Source organism: Mobula hypostoma, chromosome 6, assembly GCF_963921235.1.
Source record: "Mobula hypostoma chromosome 6, sMobHyp1.1, whole genome shotgun sequence".
In the NCBI taxonomy this organism is placed as follows: Eukaryota; Metazoa; Chordata; class Chondrichthyes; order Myliobatiformes; family Myliobatidae; genus Mobula; species Mobula hypostoma.
This window is the reverse complement of record NC_086102.1, coordinates 88,841,011-88,860,542: the sequence shown is the minus strand read 5'-3', so window position 1 is coordinate 88,860,542 and position 19,532 is coordinate 88,841,011. Positions and strand designations below refer to the sequence as shown.

Genomic DNA, 19,532 nt, shown 5'->3' with positions numbered 1-19,532 from the left:
ACGAAAACAAGAGTGCCCCAAAGAATGTGACAGTAAAAACGTTAGAAACCCAATGCCCCCTACTCCCCCTACCTCCCTCATGCATAAGCAGTAGCAAAACAATGACCCTCTCCCACCCACTTTGGCAAAAAAGCATTAGTATCTTCCACCCACCAAGCGTGCACTAGCAAGGCCCCCATTAAAGACCATGATCTGCAGTACCACAAAAAACTAATTGATCAACTGATAATTGGACATGCCATAGGCTCCCTCTTGCCCTAATTGGGTGGGGGGGGGTGGCGGAAGAGGTCTCCTCTTTCATATACTGTAAATTAGCGAGTTGCTTTGTTAAAAGTCTGTTGCTTTGCTTTCCACCCCCCCCGCTCCCAAATTCTGTGGTTTGGGAATCGGTAACAATGTTTTCCCGAGAGAGGGAGAGAGAACTGTTCCCGATGTTTCATTTTCTCCCGCAACACTTCAGTCAGTGGCACTGGCTTAGAATCAGCCCGACCCCAGGGTCAGGAAACCTCAGAGCCCCGAAGGCACGCTCATCTTCTAGGCCGCATCCTTAGGATATCGAAAAGTGGCCAGTCATGAGCCCCCAGGAGTGGGCCTACCACAAAGAACCAAAGTCTTTAAGTGTAACTCTGAGTCAGGGTCTTCAACAGAACCCCATCCACCCTGAAAGGGAAAAAGTAGAAATTAAGCTGTTTTTGCAGATGAACACAAAGAAGTCACAATTTAGTACCATCTTATTGCAATCTTGGGCAAAAAATGCTAGGCTACTTGGAAGAGTTGGGCTGAAGATTTCTGCCCTGTACTTTTTTGTTCTTCAGACTCCACTGTGATCGATCAGTTTTCCAGCTCGGATTGTTCCGGAAGAGGTCTCTCTGCACCTGGTGCTCGCGTGGTTGTTGTCTCTTTTCCACCTTGTGCAATGATCTATTGCCAGCACACTGCCAGAAGCAATTAGATCCTATTGTTACAAAGTACCTCAGTTCTGTCACTCACAACCCAACCAGCTGCTCGCTCAACAGCTGGATGATTGTAAAGGGGGCCTCCCTGAGGTGGGTACCAGTTGGTGCTGGGAACGTGACTTCTGTGGGTCCGCTGCAAGTTCAATCTCCAACAGTAACCACTACCCGACTAGGGAAGTTGGGGTGCAGTTAAGGTACTAGACCATTGATTCAGGCCTGAGTTCAAATCCCACCACTGTAGTTTATACAGCATAGGAACAGAACCTTCATCCCACAAACATTGTGCTGAATTAATTAAACTAGTATTTTAGTATTTAATTAAACAAATCCCTTCTGCCTGTTCAATGCCCATAATCCCTACATTCTCTGCACAATCATGTGTCTATATAATAGTCTTTTCAACACTTCAAGGTACATTTATTATCCAAGTACGTAAGCAGCATACAACTCTGAGATTCGTCTCTACCACTGTTGCTGGCAGTGTATTCCACGCATTCCTCTGGATAAAGAAAGCAAAAAGAAAGCTGCCCTGCTTATTTCCTTTTGAATGTACCCTTTCTTGCCATAACTGTCTAGTACTAGACAGTTATGACTCTGGAAAGAAAGGTACCAGCTATCTGGCCTGTCTCTGCCTCTCAATCTTGTAAACTTCTATTAGGTCTTCCCTCAGCTCCATTCTAAATTCAAGTATTTAAAAAGAAAGTAGGGTTTTACTGATGTCTGTCAGGAAAAGTTCAAAGTTCATAGTAACTTAATTATTGTAAATGTATATTACCATGATACACATTTTCTTGTGGGCATTCTCAATAAATCTATAATAGAATAATAACCATAATAAAATTGAAGACTGCACCAACTTGGCGTTCAACCAAAGTGCAAAAGATGACAAATTGTGCAAATACAGAAAGAAACAAATAACAATAATAAATATCAAACATGAGATGAAGAGCCTTGAAAGTGAGTGCATAGGTTGTGGGAACATTTCAATGAAGTGAAGTTGTGAAGCTATCCCCTTTGGCTCAAGATCCTGATGGTTGAGGGTTAAAAACTATTTCTGAACCTGGTGGTGTGAGTCCTGAGGCTCTTGTATTACCTTCCTGATGGTAGCAGTGAGAAGTGAGTCCTGTCCTGAGTGTTGGGGCTTCAAAAAGGAAGGGGTCAATGGAGATATGAAAACACAGGATTCAACAGGCGACGTTTTGGATGCAGAAACCGAGACGACAGATCAGGCTGTAAAGGGAGCCATGGAAAGATTAACAAGGGAATACTCCAGTGAACCAAATGCACCTTCCCAACAGCAAGATGCACACTAGAAGGAACAAGGAAAAAACAGGATAAAGAGCAAAGGAAGCCAGGACTGGGAGGCAAGCAAAGGCCAAAGTAGATCCCGAGGGAGAAGCCAAAAAAAAGAAGAAAGGTGTCCAGAGGTGTCAGAACCACTTCCTTCCGTCTAAGTCAACTCCTACAAGCACCACAGAGGAGACCCCTGAATGTGATGTTTCACTGCCACAAGTCTCACCTGCCAAGCAGAATAATCCCCCTTGTCAGGGAAGATCTTATCCCCACAAGAATAAGAAAGCCTCCTCGGTGATTAAATGTTTCAGCCTGAAAGCGACCATTTAAAATTTACTGTGCTGAGGATGTCTGTATGTAGTAGTTATATTATACAATGCATCTGGTTGAGATCCCTTCTCTACTGAGTTGGAGTTTATAGATAAGCAGGGAGTGTTGTGTATTAATATTTCACTAATATTAAAGACATCCCCACTTAGTCCAGCTTCTAGGTGACTCTAGACCCGCCAACGTGGATGACTTTTATCTGTCAGTTAAGGATGGATAATAATGCCAGTCTTGCCAGTGAGTAAATAGAGTTTCATGATAATGACACCTGCACTCCTCCCTTGCTGACTCCCCACTTCACGGTCACAATCCTCATTGGACCATTGATCACCAATAAAACAGTAACCCCCCCCCCCCAATCAGCTGACTCCACTCCCACCCTGCCTACCTGTTCCCTCTTCCCCTACAACAGCCTGACGTCCCAGCCCAGACCACTTTGACGACACTCAGCTGGCCTCTGATGCCCCCTTCCACGCTCTCGATAGCTAATGTATTCCTCAATTTGTCAAACAGTTGCAGCCTTTGTAGATCCAATTAGTTTTCCAGATGACCTACCTATTTTAGTCGCAGGAACAGCTTTGGATTTCTCAGGATGGGACTTGTACAGCTGCTCACCAGAACTTTGCTGTGCAGATTCCATGGCCAATTAGCTTAATTTTGCTCCACCATTGTCTGGTCTTGGAGGCAGTGCTGAGCTGGAGTCTGGCATAGCAGATTAGCTTGGCAGGAGATAAAAAGCCTGGATTGGAGAAGCAGTGTGAGATGGGGAAGGGGACTGAGACTTGTGGGATTTTGCCCGGAGCCAGTGAGACCAGAAGGAGTCTGGCCACAAAAAACGGAGGGATTGCTTTAGGGAAGATCCTGCACTGGGAGTCGAGTCTAGTGGAGTCAGAAAGGAGGTAACTGGATGGTCCCACAGGTGTAACCTTCACTCACTGTAATGCTGGAAGGACAGGTGGGTTCAATCCAGATACCTTGTTGCAGCTCGGCTACCATCTGCCAATCTTGTTCCTTGGGTAGACAAGACTGGATAGGACTTCCCTCTCTGCCTAGCTTCTCTCTCATCCTGCCTTTGCAGGACGCTTAGCAGTGTTGATGTACAGAGAGATTGTGGTGTCCAAGTCGGTAGCTATGTGGACGTGACAATGCAACAGACAGAGTGGTAAAGAAAGTGTATGGCATAGCCAAACTTGGGCTTTTTGCTCTGGAGTGTCAGAGGCTGAAGTGAGATCTGATTGAAAGTTATAAAATCATCACCAGCATAGATGGTGTTAACTGCCAGAACTTTTACCTCGGTGTAGGAATGAGAGGGCATAACTTTAAGATGAGAGGAGGTGCATTTTTACACAGGGTACGGTAGATGCCCAGAATGGACGGTCAGCAGATAGGATAATGGCTATTGGATAGGCGCATGAATATGCAGGATGTGGAAGGATATGGATCATGTAGAAGCAGAAGGGATTAGTTTAATTTGGCACTGTGCTTAGTGACCTTGTGGATCAAAGTGCCTGTGGCTATACAGTTCGATGTTCTGTGCTAGGGGCTTCCAGGAGCGAGGAGAGGGAGGACATTCACTCTCAATGCCTCCTGCTTTCAATGTTGTCCTTGGCAAGCAAGTCCCCTGACATCCCAGGCTCCTCCACAATGCTCTTCTAACCTTGCCCCCCCCCAACAGAAATCAATTCTGGTCCCCATAGCAACCTAAAAAAGAACAAAAATTTGAATCCTGACACCTTGTAGTGCCGCTCCCAAAGCACTCCCATTGCACTCTGAAGTTTAATGGATTACAGCAGTTAAGGGCAAAGGAACTCCCAGATAACTGATCTGCCCTTTAATTGACTCACTGCAATTTCAGTACAGAGTAGGAAGCCACCACTCCGTTAACCATGCCCTGGGCACTGTATGTTTATGGATGTTATGTGCTTTGTGATGAAGAAGCGAGTCTGTTCTTCAGAGATACAGAAAGCAGATGCCAGTTCCGATTCTGATGATGAGCATCTTGCCTTCACTGAGCTAATTGGGCCCCAAGGGTTGGAGAAGGATGCAGGATGCATGTTCAGCACCTTGATCAGCTCTGATAAAAATCAGTCCAAGAACCGACGAATCAAAATTACAGCTCACAGTGAGATTAAAAACATAAGTATCCACTGGATAGCATCAGCAACAGAGCTATGTGTAGCTATGTGTAACTGTGCGCTTTTAAGGAGGAAGCTACAAGTGTTGTGCAGGAATTTCCCAACATAAAATGCATATTGATTTGAACAGATGCTCCACCTCGTCAGAAGATATTTCTGCTATTTTCATGTGTGCCCAGTAATCCTCCAGCATGACACTACCTGCCTGATCATCCTTCAACTGAATCATAGAATCATCTTGTACTGAAACCATGTGAAAAGGAAGTTTAGCAACTTTTCTCAGCATCAGATGTTGTCAACAACTCTATCCTAGTACCTGTACGCTGTACTAAGACCTTCCACTAAGACATCATAGTTGGATCATCTAACATCCCAGAATCTGGTGCCTCGGGTGGCCACATCAGTTGCTTGTGTTTCCAGTAACTTCATGGTCAGACATTGGGCCCTCAACCTCCCGTCTACCCACAATGCCGCTGTTCTTCTCCCAACACCACTCCCATCCTCGCTTCCACTCCAGCTGATCGGATGATCCAACCTCGGCTTGCAAAACAGCTCTCCCTCCCCTCGATACTTTCAGCACCATTCAAAGTAGATGAATGGTTCTTTGCTTTTTTTTTGCTTATGTGTTGGAAATGCTGGACTCTTTGGTAATTGGTTTATTATTGCATATATGCCGAGGCAAAGTGAATAACTTTGTTTTGCATGTTATCTATTCATTTCATTTCATTTCATTATATCAGTGCATTAAGGTAGTACAAAGGAGAACAATAAATGGATGCAGAATAGTGTTTAGCAAGTTGCAGTGCAGGTAGACAATAAGGTGCTCCGTACTTGGAGATTGTTCGATAGTGCTGTAACAGGAGATCGATAGTCCATCTTGCCGTACTTGGAGATTGTTCGATAGTGCTGTAACAGGAGATCGATAGTCCATCTTGCCGTACTTGGAGATTGTTCGATAGTGCTGTAATAGGAGATCGATAGTCCATCTTGCCGTACTTGGAGATTGTTCGATAGTGCTGTAACAGGAGATCGATAGTCCATCTTGCCGTACTTGGAGATTGTTCGATAGTGCTGTAACAGTGGTGCCAAAGCTGCCCTTGAACCTGGGGCTCTCAAGTTTTTGGATCTTCTGGCCAATAGGAGAAGAGAGCAGGGAGAACACCCAGGGTGGGTGGGCTCTTTGATAATGCTGCCTGCTTTACCCTGGCAGCGGGGACCATGGAGGACTCACCCCGTTTATGGGAGAGAGCTGGACAGAACGCAAGTAAGGCTTATGAGAATATTGCCAGAATCGGAGCCTGAGTTGGAGGGAAAGGTTGGGCAGCCTGGGACGTTACTCATTGGAGTGTAGGAGATTGACGATTGAGGGGCATAGAGAGGGCAAATGCAGTCTTTTTCCCAGGGGTGGGGTATCAAAAACAAGAGGGCATAGGTTGAATATGAGGGGGGGATTGGGACCTGGAGTGCAACTTCTTCATTCAGAGGGTGAAACAACTAGCTGGAGAAAGTCGATTTTCCTCCACAGATGCTGCCTGACCCATAAGGTTCCTCCAGCATCTCATGTTGGGCCAGAGGAAGTGATTGAGGCAGCTACAATGGCACTAGGACAGGTATGTGGGTACGGATTTGGGCAAATGGGACTGGCGTAGAGGAGCAACTTGGACAAGCTTGGCTCGGGGCCCATTTCTGTCCTCAATGACTCTATGACTGCATGTCCATCCACTTGCTACTCCTTGTGCTTGGAAGTTTGACAGATTGCTGTCTTGTTTTCTTCCCTGTCTGTGAATAAAATCAGATCCCCACACTGATAAAGCAGTTTCTTACCGAGGCCTTCAGTCAGAGCAGCTGGCTGATCCAGCGAGGCACATCACAGTGCTGCATCTCTCTGGGCTGAAATGGAGTGAAGCTGACAAGAATTTGCTCCAAATGAAAGTATGACATCTGCTTCACTGCCTGTTTCTTTGCCTCTGGCAGAGGGGCAGCTATTGTAAATTTTCTGCTTAGTAATGTGAGAAATGTTTTGGTATTGGAGGGAAAAAAAGCACTTTTTTTTTAGGTCATCATTAGCAAGGAGTAGCCTACCGGGTCTATGGTGGCTTTGTGAACAAGTGTGGAGTCTCCCTGTCTGGCTGGACGCAGTAGAAAGATTTAGAAGTCGTTTTGTAAACACAACTAAAGATCCCGTGACCTTGAAGCACCAGAAGGAATTGCAACAGATGACCAAGCACTTGCTCCACAGGATTTATTTTGAGGATGGGCTGACGCGGGAAGCTGGGAGGTTTAGAAAGTAAACGGCAGAGTTTAAGGCCCTGGTGGATGATAGCTCGGTCGCACAGGTGTCAAGATGGTGTGTTTAAGTTGATAAAGAGTGGCCAGATGGAATGGGAGGTATATAGAATTCCTTGTGCTGGGATGTGTAATGGGGAGAGATTGCAGATGTAAGGAGGCAGTGTGCCTGGAGGCAAGGGTAGCGATGCCAACTTAAATCAAATAGTGCAGGGTTGATGTGGTGAGAAGGATAGTCGGCAGAGACAGACTGTGTATTTATTTTTCTGTGGTGAAAGAGGAACCTGGTCCTAATACACATCTCTATCCTTTGGGTCTAGTTCCAAATGAGATGCCAGGTGCTATATTCTGCATTCTGTTGCTTTTCCCTTGTACTAACTTGATAAACTGATTATAGTAAAATGAATCAGGTTTAATATCACTGGTATATGTCGTGAAATTTGTTAATTATTGACACAGTACAATGCAATACGTGATAAATATAGAGAAAACTGAATTACGGTAATTGTTTATTAAATAGTTAAGTTAAAATAAGCAGTGCAAAAAAGACATTAAAAAATAAGTATTGAGGTAGTGTTCATGGGTTCAATGTCCATTCAGAAATCTGACGACAGAGGGGAGGAAGCTGTCCTGAACAGTGTCTTCAGGTTTCTGTACCTCCTTCCTGACTGTAACAATGAGAAGAGGGCATGTCCTGGGTGATGAAGGTCCTTTATGATGGATGCTGCCTTCTTGAGGTATCGCTCCTTGAAGTCCTTGGGTTCTTGGATACTACAGAGGCTAGTGCCTATGATGGAGCTGACTAATTTTATAACTTGCTGCAACTTTCATTGATCTTGTGCTGAGCCCCTCACCCCCGCCCCCCCCACCATACAAGACAATGATGCAGCCAGTTAGAATGCTCTCCACGGAACATTTGTACAAGTTTGAGTGTTTTAGGTGACAAACCAAATCTCCTCACACTCCTTATGAATATAGCTGCTGTCTTGCCGCCTTTATAGTTGCATCGATATGTTGGAACCAGGTTAGACCCTCAGAGATATTGACACCAGGAACCTGAAATTGCTCACTCTCTCCACTTTTCTAATCCTTCTGAGGATTGGTTTGTGTTCCCTTGTCTTGCCCTTCCTGAAGTCCACAATCAGTTCTTTGTTTTTACTGACATTGAATGCAAGGTTGCTGCTGTGACACCACTCAACCAGCTGATATATCTCGCTCCTGTTTGCCCTCTCGTCTCCATCTGAAATTCTGCCGACAATGGTTGTATCATCAGCAAATTTATAGATGGTATTTGAGCTGTGCCTAGCCACACAGTCATGGGTGTGGAGAGAGTAGAGCAGTGGGCTAAGCACACACCCCTGAGGTGCACCAGTGTTGATCACCAGTGAGATGAAGATGTGTTACTGATCTGCACAGATTGTGGTCTTCCGATTAGGAAGTCGAGGATCCAGTTGCAGGTGGAGGTACAGAGGCCCAGTTCTGTAGCTTTTTGATCAGAGCAGTAGTAATGATGTTAAACACTGAGCTATAGTCAATGAACAGCACTCTGACATAAGTATTTGTATTGTACGGGTGATGGAAGGCCACATGGAGAGCCATTGAGATTGAATTGGCCATAGACCTATTGTGGCGATAGGTTTTGCCATTGGTGAAATATTACCACTTAGTTTAAATACCTGTTGAATGAACTTTGCCTCTTTGTCTGAAATTTTTAAAAACGGACAAGCAAAATCAAGTTTGACTCCACTCATGATGTATAATACAAAGTTAGTTCAGTACAGGAATCGATTAGCTGGGAAACGCGGTGAACCGTAATTTGATGTGGAACAGATTATCTTATTGCATGCTTCTTTGGGTATTATTTTGCCTCAGTGGTTCCTTCAGTGTTTGACACTGTTCTTTCAAATGACACTACATCCCTTGAACTCTCTACGGGAGAGATGCATATTCCTGTTTGTGTCACAAAGCTTTAGTCTGCCAGAATTAAGCTATGGCTTGCTTGTGGGGAAGGTATTTGGTAAGAAGATTGCTGATTGTGAGCTAAGTAATACGTGTGGTTTGACAGATGGATGTGTAAACAGTGCATGGTGCTTGAATGCGGAATTATGAGCCAAACCAAACTATCTCAGATAATGTGTGTACCAGTGTATAGAGGAGTCTTGGAGAAAACTCACCATTGGTTTTGTGGAAATTCTGTGACTCAACCAATTTTTTTTTTTACTTTGTCAAATTTTTGCCTATTCCTATGGTACAATCTATAGGTACTGTAATAAGGTGGGTTTCTGTTCAAGTTGTCTGCTGCAAAGGGATTGTATTGGTGGTGAAATTCCTCTGGGTTTTCTTTTCTGCCTCTGAGAGCATTGCTTCTGTTATCACAAGAGGTGAAGAAAAGTTCCAGAAACATATCCTAACTCAGATCCTTAGTTTGGTTGTTTTGGATATCCCATTACAACATGTGATCAAGAATAAAGTGCACTGTCACAAAAAAAACTAAAGAGGTAAGTATCCAAGTCCCTTCTGGTGTGTTTACACTGGCAACTGTTTTCCTGACATCCGTAAGAAGCATTAACTGTAAACCCAGAGGAAATGAGAATGGACAGTAGATTTCAAGCACTGAATAAATGTAATAACTGGGCCAGAACATTGGAGCATGGCAAATATCATTTTAATGCTTATTTAATAGAGAAAGGACTTTACTTTGAAAAATATTGCCCTTGGATCCCACCGTGGAAAACGTTGCAGCAGTAAGTGGAATAGAAATCTGTGTCAATATTCATTAGAAGTGCTCAGCATTTCCCAAGGTCCCCGAGGGTGTAACTACAGTCATTGTGTGGAATTACAGAGCACTAAAGACAGTGGATTCACCTTCCGGTCTGTAAGATTGATTGATAAATGGAAAGGGAAGGTTAATTGAAATGAAATTAATTTAAGAATGGAAAGATTGTTTTTTAATCCACTGAACCAGGGGACAGGGAGAGGGACTGAATTCGTACTGCATAGTTTGTGTTGTTAGAAGCTTATTTAAAGCCGTAAGTTAGGAGCAGAGTTACAGTGGGTCATTTGAGCCCTCTCTGCCACTCAGTCATGGCTGTTTCTTTTCTTCTTAACCCTATTCTGCCTCTTTCTCCCTCCTTGCTAATCATGAACCTGTTCATCTCTGCCCTAAACTTGCCCAATGACTTGGCCACCACAGGCCTTTGTGGCAATGAATTCCACAGATTCACTACCCTCTGGCCCTCTGGCTGAAGACTTTCTTCCTCATCTCAGTTCTAAAGGATGTCCTGTGCGGCAAGAGCAGGTATCAGCACTGACGCGCAGTCGGTGGGAGCAGTGTCGGTGGGGCATTGGGGTGACGTGGGAAGTCCGCAGTAAGGTTTAGTCCAATTGTAAATTGCAGCATCAACCTCTGATTATTTGGATATTTATGGTTTTAACTTGTTCCCAGAAACAAGGGACATAGGTTAAAGGTACAAGAGCAGTTTCAAAAGGGAGTTGAAGGGAAAGTTATTTTTCACTCAGTACTTGATAGCTGATACTTGCTGCCAGAGCAGGTGTTGGAATCCAGTATTTTTGCTGTGCTTGAGAGGCTTTAGGCAGACACTTGGAGAGGCAAGACATAGGAAATGGACCTAATGCAGGCAGGTGAGATTGGTGGGGGTGAAACGGATACTGTGGGCCAAAAGGCCTGGTTCTGAGCTGTGTAACTCTAAGACGCAAACTACACAGACAGGATTGAAACCAGGTCACCTGAGCTGTTCAAGCAGTGAGAAAGGATGGGAGCAAGAGGGAGAGTTCCCCAAACAGCCCGGTTTTATGCTGTATAACTCTGACTCTGAAAGAAAGATCGACACTTATTCAACATGTTTTGGAATAGAGCAGTTTTAATAATTTGCCCTTACTGTAATGATCACAATATAAGAATACAAAAGCAGATGTGACACTTCAGTGGCAGTGGCCTTGTGCCCCTGACGGTAAACCGCAAGAAGGCATGAGCAGCAAGGGTTGTCCCAAGCTGATCACAAGGGTGAGCCAAGGCTACGTGAGGGATTTCCACTGAGGGGCTCTGGATTAATGGTCGATACTTTTCCCTCCATGCACAAACGTCAATACTCTGTCGTGATCTCCTTCATCACCATCCTAAATATCTGAGTCCGTCAATGAACCAATCACAAATGAACAGTTGCCCCAATTCTTCTGTGATGAGGTAACGTGGTACTGACCCCTTACGTCCTGTTTACAGCCTCTGCCGAATCCACTCAGCTGTTTTACCCATCTGGGGATATTACCACCAGTCCCCCCTCTACAGCTGAAATTGGTTGGGTTGATTTTTCCCCAGATGAAATATACCAGGGACACAAACTGTCAGTTTTAGACCTCTGCTATAAAAAGTACTAAATTACAATTTAAGTTAAAAAATTCACTGTCTCAACATCTTTCTCTTCCCTCTGTAATTCTCTGCTTGAGTACTTGAGTCCTTGGGTTCTGTGGGTTCCGAGGGACCTGTGGACTTAACAACAGCCCAGAAACAGTGTTGATAGTTTTCAGAGTCCATCAAGCCCCGCAACCCCCCCGCCACCCCGGCCAACTTTTTATGAATGCAGCAAAACAAAGTACTGGGGATGCTGAAAATACGCAGTGGATCAGGAAGGGTCGGTGGAGGGAATGAATGACCAGTTGTCAAGTGTAGGTGATCTGTCATCAGAACTGGCCAGTGCTACGACAGGTTATCTGAAGTTGTTGTGATGCAAGTGAAGCCCTCAGCTTCTCAAAGTGTTTGGAACTTGCAACATTACCTCATATCTATCTATATATATCCGCGTCTCTCTTTTCCCCCCCCAACCCCCCGACCTGCTCAGTGTATCCACTGTTTTCACTTCTGCCTCATCAGCTGACATGAGTCAGAGATAAAGAATAGGCCTGTTCACCCTGCTCTGCCATCCAGTAAGAACATAGCTGATCTGGCCATTGATGCTGAAATACTTACAGTTGTAAATGAAATAAATAATTAAAATGGTTTATATTAATTACAAGAATCAGCTGTAAATATTGGAAACAAGTAATTAATTACTTGCATTTTATGTGTACTTTTAAGCAAAATTCACCACCACTGGTCTGCAAACTCCTTTGTGGTTCTTGTGTCAAAACTAACAGAATCATTAAAGATGGTGCTGGTAACTGGTGACTTTGCGCATGCTCTCCCGAGCAAACTGCCCTCTCCACTATCCTATATCTGAGAAACGTTTCTAAACCTCCAATCCAGCAAGATCAAGATCAAGATCAACAACACCCTGGCAAAGCTACTGACGCAGCTGGAGACCACCGCGCCAGAATTGCTTCTTAAACTCCGGACTGCACCCGGACCCGACCAACGAGGCCGACCACGTTCCCGGAGACCCGCGGTCTGCTACCGTGCTGGAGCGCTTGGAGACATGGCCCATTCCGACCAGCAACCTCTCCGGAGCAGACGACCACACAGAAGTGACGGCGCAGTGACCTCAAGGTGCCCCAGACGCTTCCCCGGAGCGACCACCATAAAGCCCCGTTGGTGGCCATCCACAGCTGCCGGAAGTGAGGCCTCCGCCGCCAACCTCAGAAATCGAGCCCGAGGCTCAGCTGGAGCGGAGGCTTCTGCAACCGTGACTTGGCTTAAGGACTTGTTTCAGCCCGGGCTCCCGGCAGCTGGAAGTGGCAGTGGAGCTTTCCCCGTTACCCAGCCCGACCCAGAGCATCTGACGACACGACCAGCTGATCGATCCCCGCGGGATGCATTCACCAACCTCAAAGAGCTGCCAACAACACACTGCATCGATGGAAACCTGGAAAGATACACTATTTACCGAGGAAGCGTGGGAAAAGAGCTGGGCTGCTGGACAGATTGAAGCTGAGGGGCTTCAGGGTCCCTATGCCCACCATCCTACTAGCTAATGTGCAAGCCATTGAGAACAAGGTGGATGATCTTAAAGGGAGACTCACCTACTGCAGGGAGATGCAGAACTGCTGTGTATTCTGTCTCACCAAGACCTGGCTCCCCCCGCCACCCCCGACTGTGCCATCCGACCGGAGGGATTTTCGATCCATCGGATGGACCGCACGGCATCTTCGGGCAAGACGAGGGGAGGTGGTGTCTGCCTACTGATCAACACTAGGTGGTGCTCGGGCACAGTGGCACTGACAAGCTCCTGCAGCCCGGACCTGGAACACCTGTCGGTGAAGTGTCGTCCCTACTATCTGCCACGGGAATTCACCTCGGTCATACTGACAGCGGTCTACATTCCCCCCCCCAGGTGGACGTGGAGTGTGCTCTGAACATACTGTATGCCAATATCAGTGAACTTGAGACCAGGTATCCAGAGGCTTTGCTCATTACAGCCGGGGACTTTAACCAGGCCAACCTCAGAAAGGCGCTGCCAAAGTTATACCAACATGTCTCCTGCCCCACTAGAGGCTTGAATGTACTTGACTACTGCTATACAGCAGTCAAGGATGCCTACCGTTCCGTCCCACGACCTCACTTCAGAAAATCGGACCATCAGGCCGTACTCCTCCTCTCGGCTTACAAATAGAAACTGAAGCGGGAGGTCACAGTGTCAAAAGTAGTGTCGCGTTGGACAGAGAAAACGGATGAGGTCCTCCGTGACTGCTTTGAATCGGTGGACTGGTTAGTATTCAAGGACTCGGCAGCTAACCTCGATGAGTATGCCTCAGCTGTCACGGACTTTATTTGGAAATGCACGGAGGACTGTGTGTCTCACAAGACAATCCGGGTATTCCCTAACTGGAAACCTTGGATGAATTATGAGGTCAATTCCCGTTTAAAGGCTAGAGCTGCGGCTTTTAGGTCCGGGGATACCAGTCGCTACACGGAATCCAGGCGTGAACTCCGGAAAGCCATTAAGGGCACCAAGACGCAATATCGAGCCAAGTTGGAAGCCCAGGCTAACCAAAGAGATGCCAGTAGACCATGGCAGGGTCTAAATGAGATCACTGGCCACAAAGAAAATCAATATCAATAACTGTGGCGCTTCTCTTCCTGACGAACTAAATGTATTCTACGCAAGATTCGAACAGAAGAGGAGCGTCCCGTTCCCTCCGGATGAACCAGACCTGGTGGCATCGAGATTCATCGTCACCGAGGAGGACGTTAGAAGGGCCTTCCTGAAGATAAATCCAAAGAAGATGACGGGCCCAGATGGCGTCCCAGGATGGGTTCTCCGGGCCTGTGCAAGCGAGTTAGCTGGAGTGTTTGCTGACATCTTCAACTGCTCCTCGCTTCAGTCTAAGATCCCCTCGTGTTTTAAGAAGGCAACGATAATCCCGGTGCCGAAGAAGAGCAAGGTGGCATGCCTGAATGACTATCGACCTGTGGCTCTGACATCAATTGCTATGAAGTGCTTCGAGAGATTGGTTATGGCACACATCAACTACAGCCTACCGGTCAACCTCGACGCTTTGCAATTCGCCTACCGGAGCAACAGGTCAACAGCAGATACCATCTCTCTGGCCCTACATTCCTCCTTAGAACACCTGGAGAATAAAGGCGCATACGTAAGGCTCCTTTTCATTGACTACAGCTCTGCCTTTAATACCATCATTCCAAATAAACTGATTCCTAAGCTCTGGAACCTGGGCCTTAGCACTCAGATCTGCAGCTGGATCTTCAACTTCCTCACAGACAGGACCCAGGCTGTAAAAATAGGGGACAAGCTCTCCTCTACAATCACTCTGAGCACCGGCGCCCCACAAGGCTGTGTACTCAGCCCCCTGCTGTACTCATTGTACACCCATGATTGTGTAGCCAAGTTTCCATCAAACTCAATATATAAGTTTGCTGATGACACAACAATTGTAGGCCGTATCTCGAGTAATGATGAGTTTGAGTAGGAAGAGGAAATTAAGAACCTGGTGGCATGGTGCGAAGACAATAACCTATCCCTCAACGTCAACAAGACGAAGGAATTGGTTGTTGACTTCAGAAAGAGTAGTGGACCGCACAACCCAATTTACATCGGTGGTGTGCAAGTGGAACAGGTCAAAAGCTTTAAGTTCCTCGGGGTTAATATCACAAATGACCTGACTTGGTCTAACCAAGCAGAGTTCACTGCCAAGAAGGCCCACCAGTGCCTTTACTTCCTGAGAAAACTAAAGAAATTTGGCCTGTCCCCTGAAACCCTCACTAATTTTTATAGATGCACCGTAGAAAGCATTCTTCTAGGGTGCATCACAACCTGGTATGGAAGTTGTCCTGTCCAAGACCAAAAGAAGCTGCAGAAGATCATGAACATGGCGCAGCACATCACACAAACCAATCTTCCATCCTTGGACTCACTTTACACCGTACGCTGTCGGAGCAGTGCTGCCAGGATAATCAAGGACATGACCCACCCAGCCAACACACTTTTCGTCCCTCTTCCCTCCGGGAGAAGGCTCAGGAGTTTGAAGACTTGTACGGCCAGATTTGGGAACAGCTTCTTTCCAACTGTGATAAGACTGCTGAACGGATCCTGACCCGGATCTGGGCCGTACCCTCCAAATAACCGGACCCGCCTCTCGGTTTTTTGTTTTGCACTACCTTACTTCCCATTTTTCTATTTATGATTTATAATTTAAATTTTTAATATTTACTAATTTTTACTATTTTTAATATTTAATATTTGTAATCCAGGGAACAGGAAGCACAGAATCAAATATCGCTGTGATGATTGTACGTTCTAGTATGAATTGTTTGGCGACAATGAAGTATAAAGTATCATGGTGACCTACGGTACAGAAACAGGCCCATTGACTTACCCATCGGCTACCTCTTCATACTAATCCTGTTTACGATACCTGGGCATGGCCTTCTCAAAGTTCAAAGTACATTTATTATCAAAGTAGGTATATTATATACAACCTTGAGGTTTGTCTCCTTACAGGCAGCCACCAAACAAAGAAACCCATTAGAACCCATTTTTAAAAAAGACTGTCAAATACTCAATATGCAGGAAGAAGAAACAACTGATGCAAACAATAAAAGTAAGCAAACAACGTTCAGAACTGAAGTGAACAGCCATGAAGCCAGTCATCGCTGTAGCTGATTCAGGAGCCGGGTAGTTGTAGGCTGCAGCCTCAGTTCAGTGCAGAGGTGAGAAAACCTTGTGGAGCAGTGAGCTAAACTGGCCCATCCCTGACACCCTGTCATTTTCAACCTGGCCTGGCAGTACATCATCCAAACCTCAGGTCGTTCCTTACTCTTGGACGAGGGCTCGGCTTCTTTCATATCCTCTTGCCTGGGCCCGGGCACGGGCTTGGACCCCGCCACCTCAATTCGGCCTGTACCTGACCTCTCCAACTCAGCCCAGTGCTTAAATAGATTAAACTTGGGACTTCGCTTTCTCCCTTGCCCGGGTCCAGGCCCAGGCCCCGGCCCCATCACCTTGGCCCTGACTCTCCTCACCTCGCCTCAGATCTGCCGCATCGAATTGCCTCCAAGTCCGCTCCAGCAATGGTCAAACAGCTCTCAGGCCTGGGCCTCGCTACCTTGTTTTGGCCCATTCGCGCCACTGTAACCAGCCTGCACCTTCGAGGTTTCAGTTCACACCACAAAAATCCCAGATTGTACGGGCACTTCAAAAGCTCAACTCTGAAAGGGAAGTTACAGGCTTTTGATTACCGTGATCGTATCCAGGAGAAAGTGTGATTAATACAGTAATTTATATTTTTGTTTGCTACCTGCAAGTTGCTGCAGTCTTTCACCAGTGCCATCTTAAACAGGATGCATGTTTCATAGTCATACTTTATTGATCCCGGGGGAAATTGGTTTTCGTTACAGTTACACCATAAATAATAAATAGTAATAGAACCATAAATAGTTAAATAGTAATATGTAAATTATGCCAGTAAATTATGAAATATGCCCAGGACCAGCCTATTGGCTCAGGGTGTCTGACCCTCCAAGGGAGGAGTTGTAAAGTTTGATGGCCACAGGCATGAATGACTTCCTATGACGTTCTGTGCTGCATCTTGGTGGAATGAGTCTCTGGCTGAATGTACTCCTGTGCCCACCCAGTACATTACGTAGTGGATGGGAGACATTGTCCAAGATGGCATGCAACTTGGACAGCATCCACTTTTCAGACACCACCGTGAGAGAGTCCTGTGCCATCCCCACAACATCAATGGCCTTATGAATGAGTTTGTTGATTCTGTTGGTGTCTGCTACCCTCAGCCTGCTGCCCCAGCACACGACAGCAAACATGATAGCACTGGCCACCACAGACTCGTAGAACATCCTCAGCATCGTCCGGCAGATGTTGAAGGACCTCAGTGTCCTCAGGAAACAGAGACGGCTCTGACCCTTCTTGTAGACAGCCTCAGTGTTCTTTGACCAGTCCAGTTTATTGTCAATTCGTATCCCCAGGTATTTGTAATCCTCCACCATGTCCACACTGACCCCCTGGATGGATACAGGGGTCACCGGTACCTTAGCTCTTCTCAGGTCTACCACCAGCTCCTTAGTCTTTTTCACATTAAGCTGCAGATAATTCTGCTCACACCATGCGACAAAGTTTCCTACCGTAGCCCTGTACTCAGCCTCATCTCCCTTGCTGATGCATCCAACTGTGGCAGAGTCATCAGAAAACTTCTGAAGGTGACAAGACTCTGTGCAGTAGTTGAAGTCCGAGGGTTAAGTGGTGAAGAGAAAGGAAGACAAGACAGTCCCTCTGATTCAAACACATCTTCAATGTTATGGGAGGATCTGACTCCACCACCATCTCAGGCAGTGTGTTCCAGATCCCAATTAACCTCTGGGTGATGAAGTTTTTCCTCATACCATCCCTGAAAAAGAAAGGCATCAGTCAGAAAATATTTGGAATATTGTGACCAACTGTAGGCCCTATATCAAGGGAAAGATGTGCTAGCCATGGAACAGATCCACAGGAGGTTCACAAGAATGGATTTGGGAATGAAAGGCTTAATGTGTGAAAGATGTTTGATATCTTTGGGTCTATACTCTATGGAAATTAAGGAGGACCTCACTGAAATTTGGCTGATACTGAAGTGTCTCGAATGGAGCGGCTGAAGAGATTACGTTTTCAGAATAAGAGAGTCTAGGATCTGAGGGCACAGCCACAGAATAAAGAGACATCCCTTTAAAACTGAGGTGAGGAATTTCTTCAGCCAAATGATGGTGAATCTGTGGAGTTTGTTGCCATGGAGGGTAATGGAAACCAAGCCATTGGGTGTATTTGAGGAGAGATTGATAGGTTCTTGATTGGTAAGGTGGAGGGGGAGGTTGAGAGATGAGGGGAGAAGGCAGGGGAATGGGGCTAAGAAAAAAAAAGTCAGCCATGATTGAATGGTGGAACACTCGATGAATTGAATGGTTTAACTTGGCTCCTGTATCTTATGGTCTTGCAGACTAAATCTTTTCCCCTTCCCATAAACCTATGCTCTCTAGTTTTAGAAACATAAACCTATGCTGCCTAGTTTATAGTTCAAACACAGCAGAAGTATCTAAACTTGAGATTGTAGGTATTGATCTAAATAGCGCTAATCTGGCACAGCATTCTGGAGCAAATTTCCTCCGTATAGGTGCTGGCGGTGTCAGCTAGACTTTGCAATAAGCTGGACCTCAGCCACATTGCACATTGAAACATCTGCTGCCAGTTATGACTGCATCAGCTCAGTGTGTTTAGTTAATGGCCTCAATATGCACGCCTGCCCTGGAAGTGCTGGCATCAAATCCCGTCCTTACCAGGCTGGCTGCAATACCAAGTTGTGGTGATCAGGGGTTAGTTACCGTGGGACCCTCTCAAGCTCAAGATTTGGCTCAGACTTGTTGGCTTGCACAGTATCCTTTGGTGGGGAAGAGAGCAGGTGGAAATCAGCATTGAGAAGAGATTGAATATCAGCCCCCTCAGCCACTCAACTCTGGCAAAGGCAATTAATGGCACTCCAGTGAACATCTGGCTCTATAAACCTGGCTAACGTTTACAAAGGTAAACAGAGAGAGGCAATGAGATATTCTGTGGAAATGGTTGTCACTGAGTTGTGGGATCCTTTGGGACCTGATGTGAAGGGAATTAGCTGAGTGTAGCTCAATTGGGAAATATAGGCTGTTAATCTTTTCAGGAAGACTGTTAATGATGTGCTGAGAAGGCGTGAGACATAGTTAACAGTAGGGTGATCTCTGCTAGCTGCACTGAGAGTCATGGATTTACAGCACAGGTCTCTTTGGCCCAACCAATCACTATTAACTATTAAGCACCCATTTTATTCTCCCCACCTTCCCCAGATTCTACCACTCATCTACACACTGCACGCAAGTTAGAATAGTCCATCTGGGCACTGGAGGAAAGCGGGGCACTTGGGGGAAACCGACACGATCACCGGGAGAAGAAGAGGGCAGAGGTTTAAGGTGAGGGGGGGTGTTAAAGGGGATCTGAGAGGAAGGATTTTATTGCTCAGGAACTTGCTGCAAAAGAAAATGGTGGAATCTGGTGGAGTCAATCATGTGTAGAATGTTTCAGAGACAATGAGACAGATGCTTCAAGAG

At 45.9% G+C, this 19,532-nt stretch overlaps 1 protein-coding gene across 5 annotated transcripts in view; it reads left to right on the top strand.

Moving 5' to 3' along the window:
- enox1 (ecto-NOX disulfide-thiol exchanger 1) overlaps positions 1–19,532 on the top strand; it is a 364,527-nt gene that overhangs the window by 48,407 nt on the left and 296,588 nt on the right. The gene's annotated exons all lie outside the window — the stretch shown is intronic.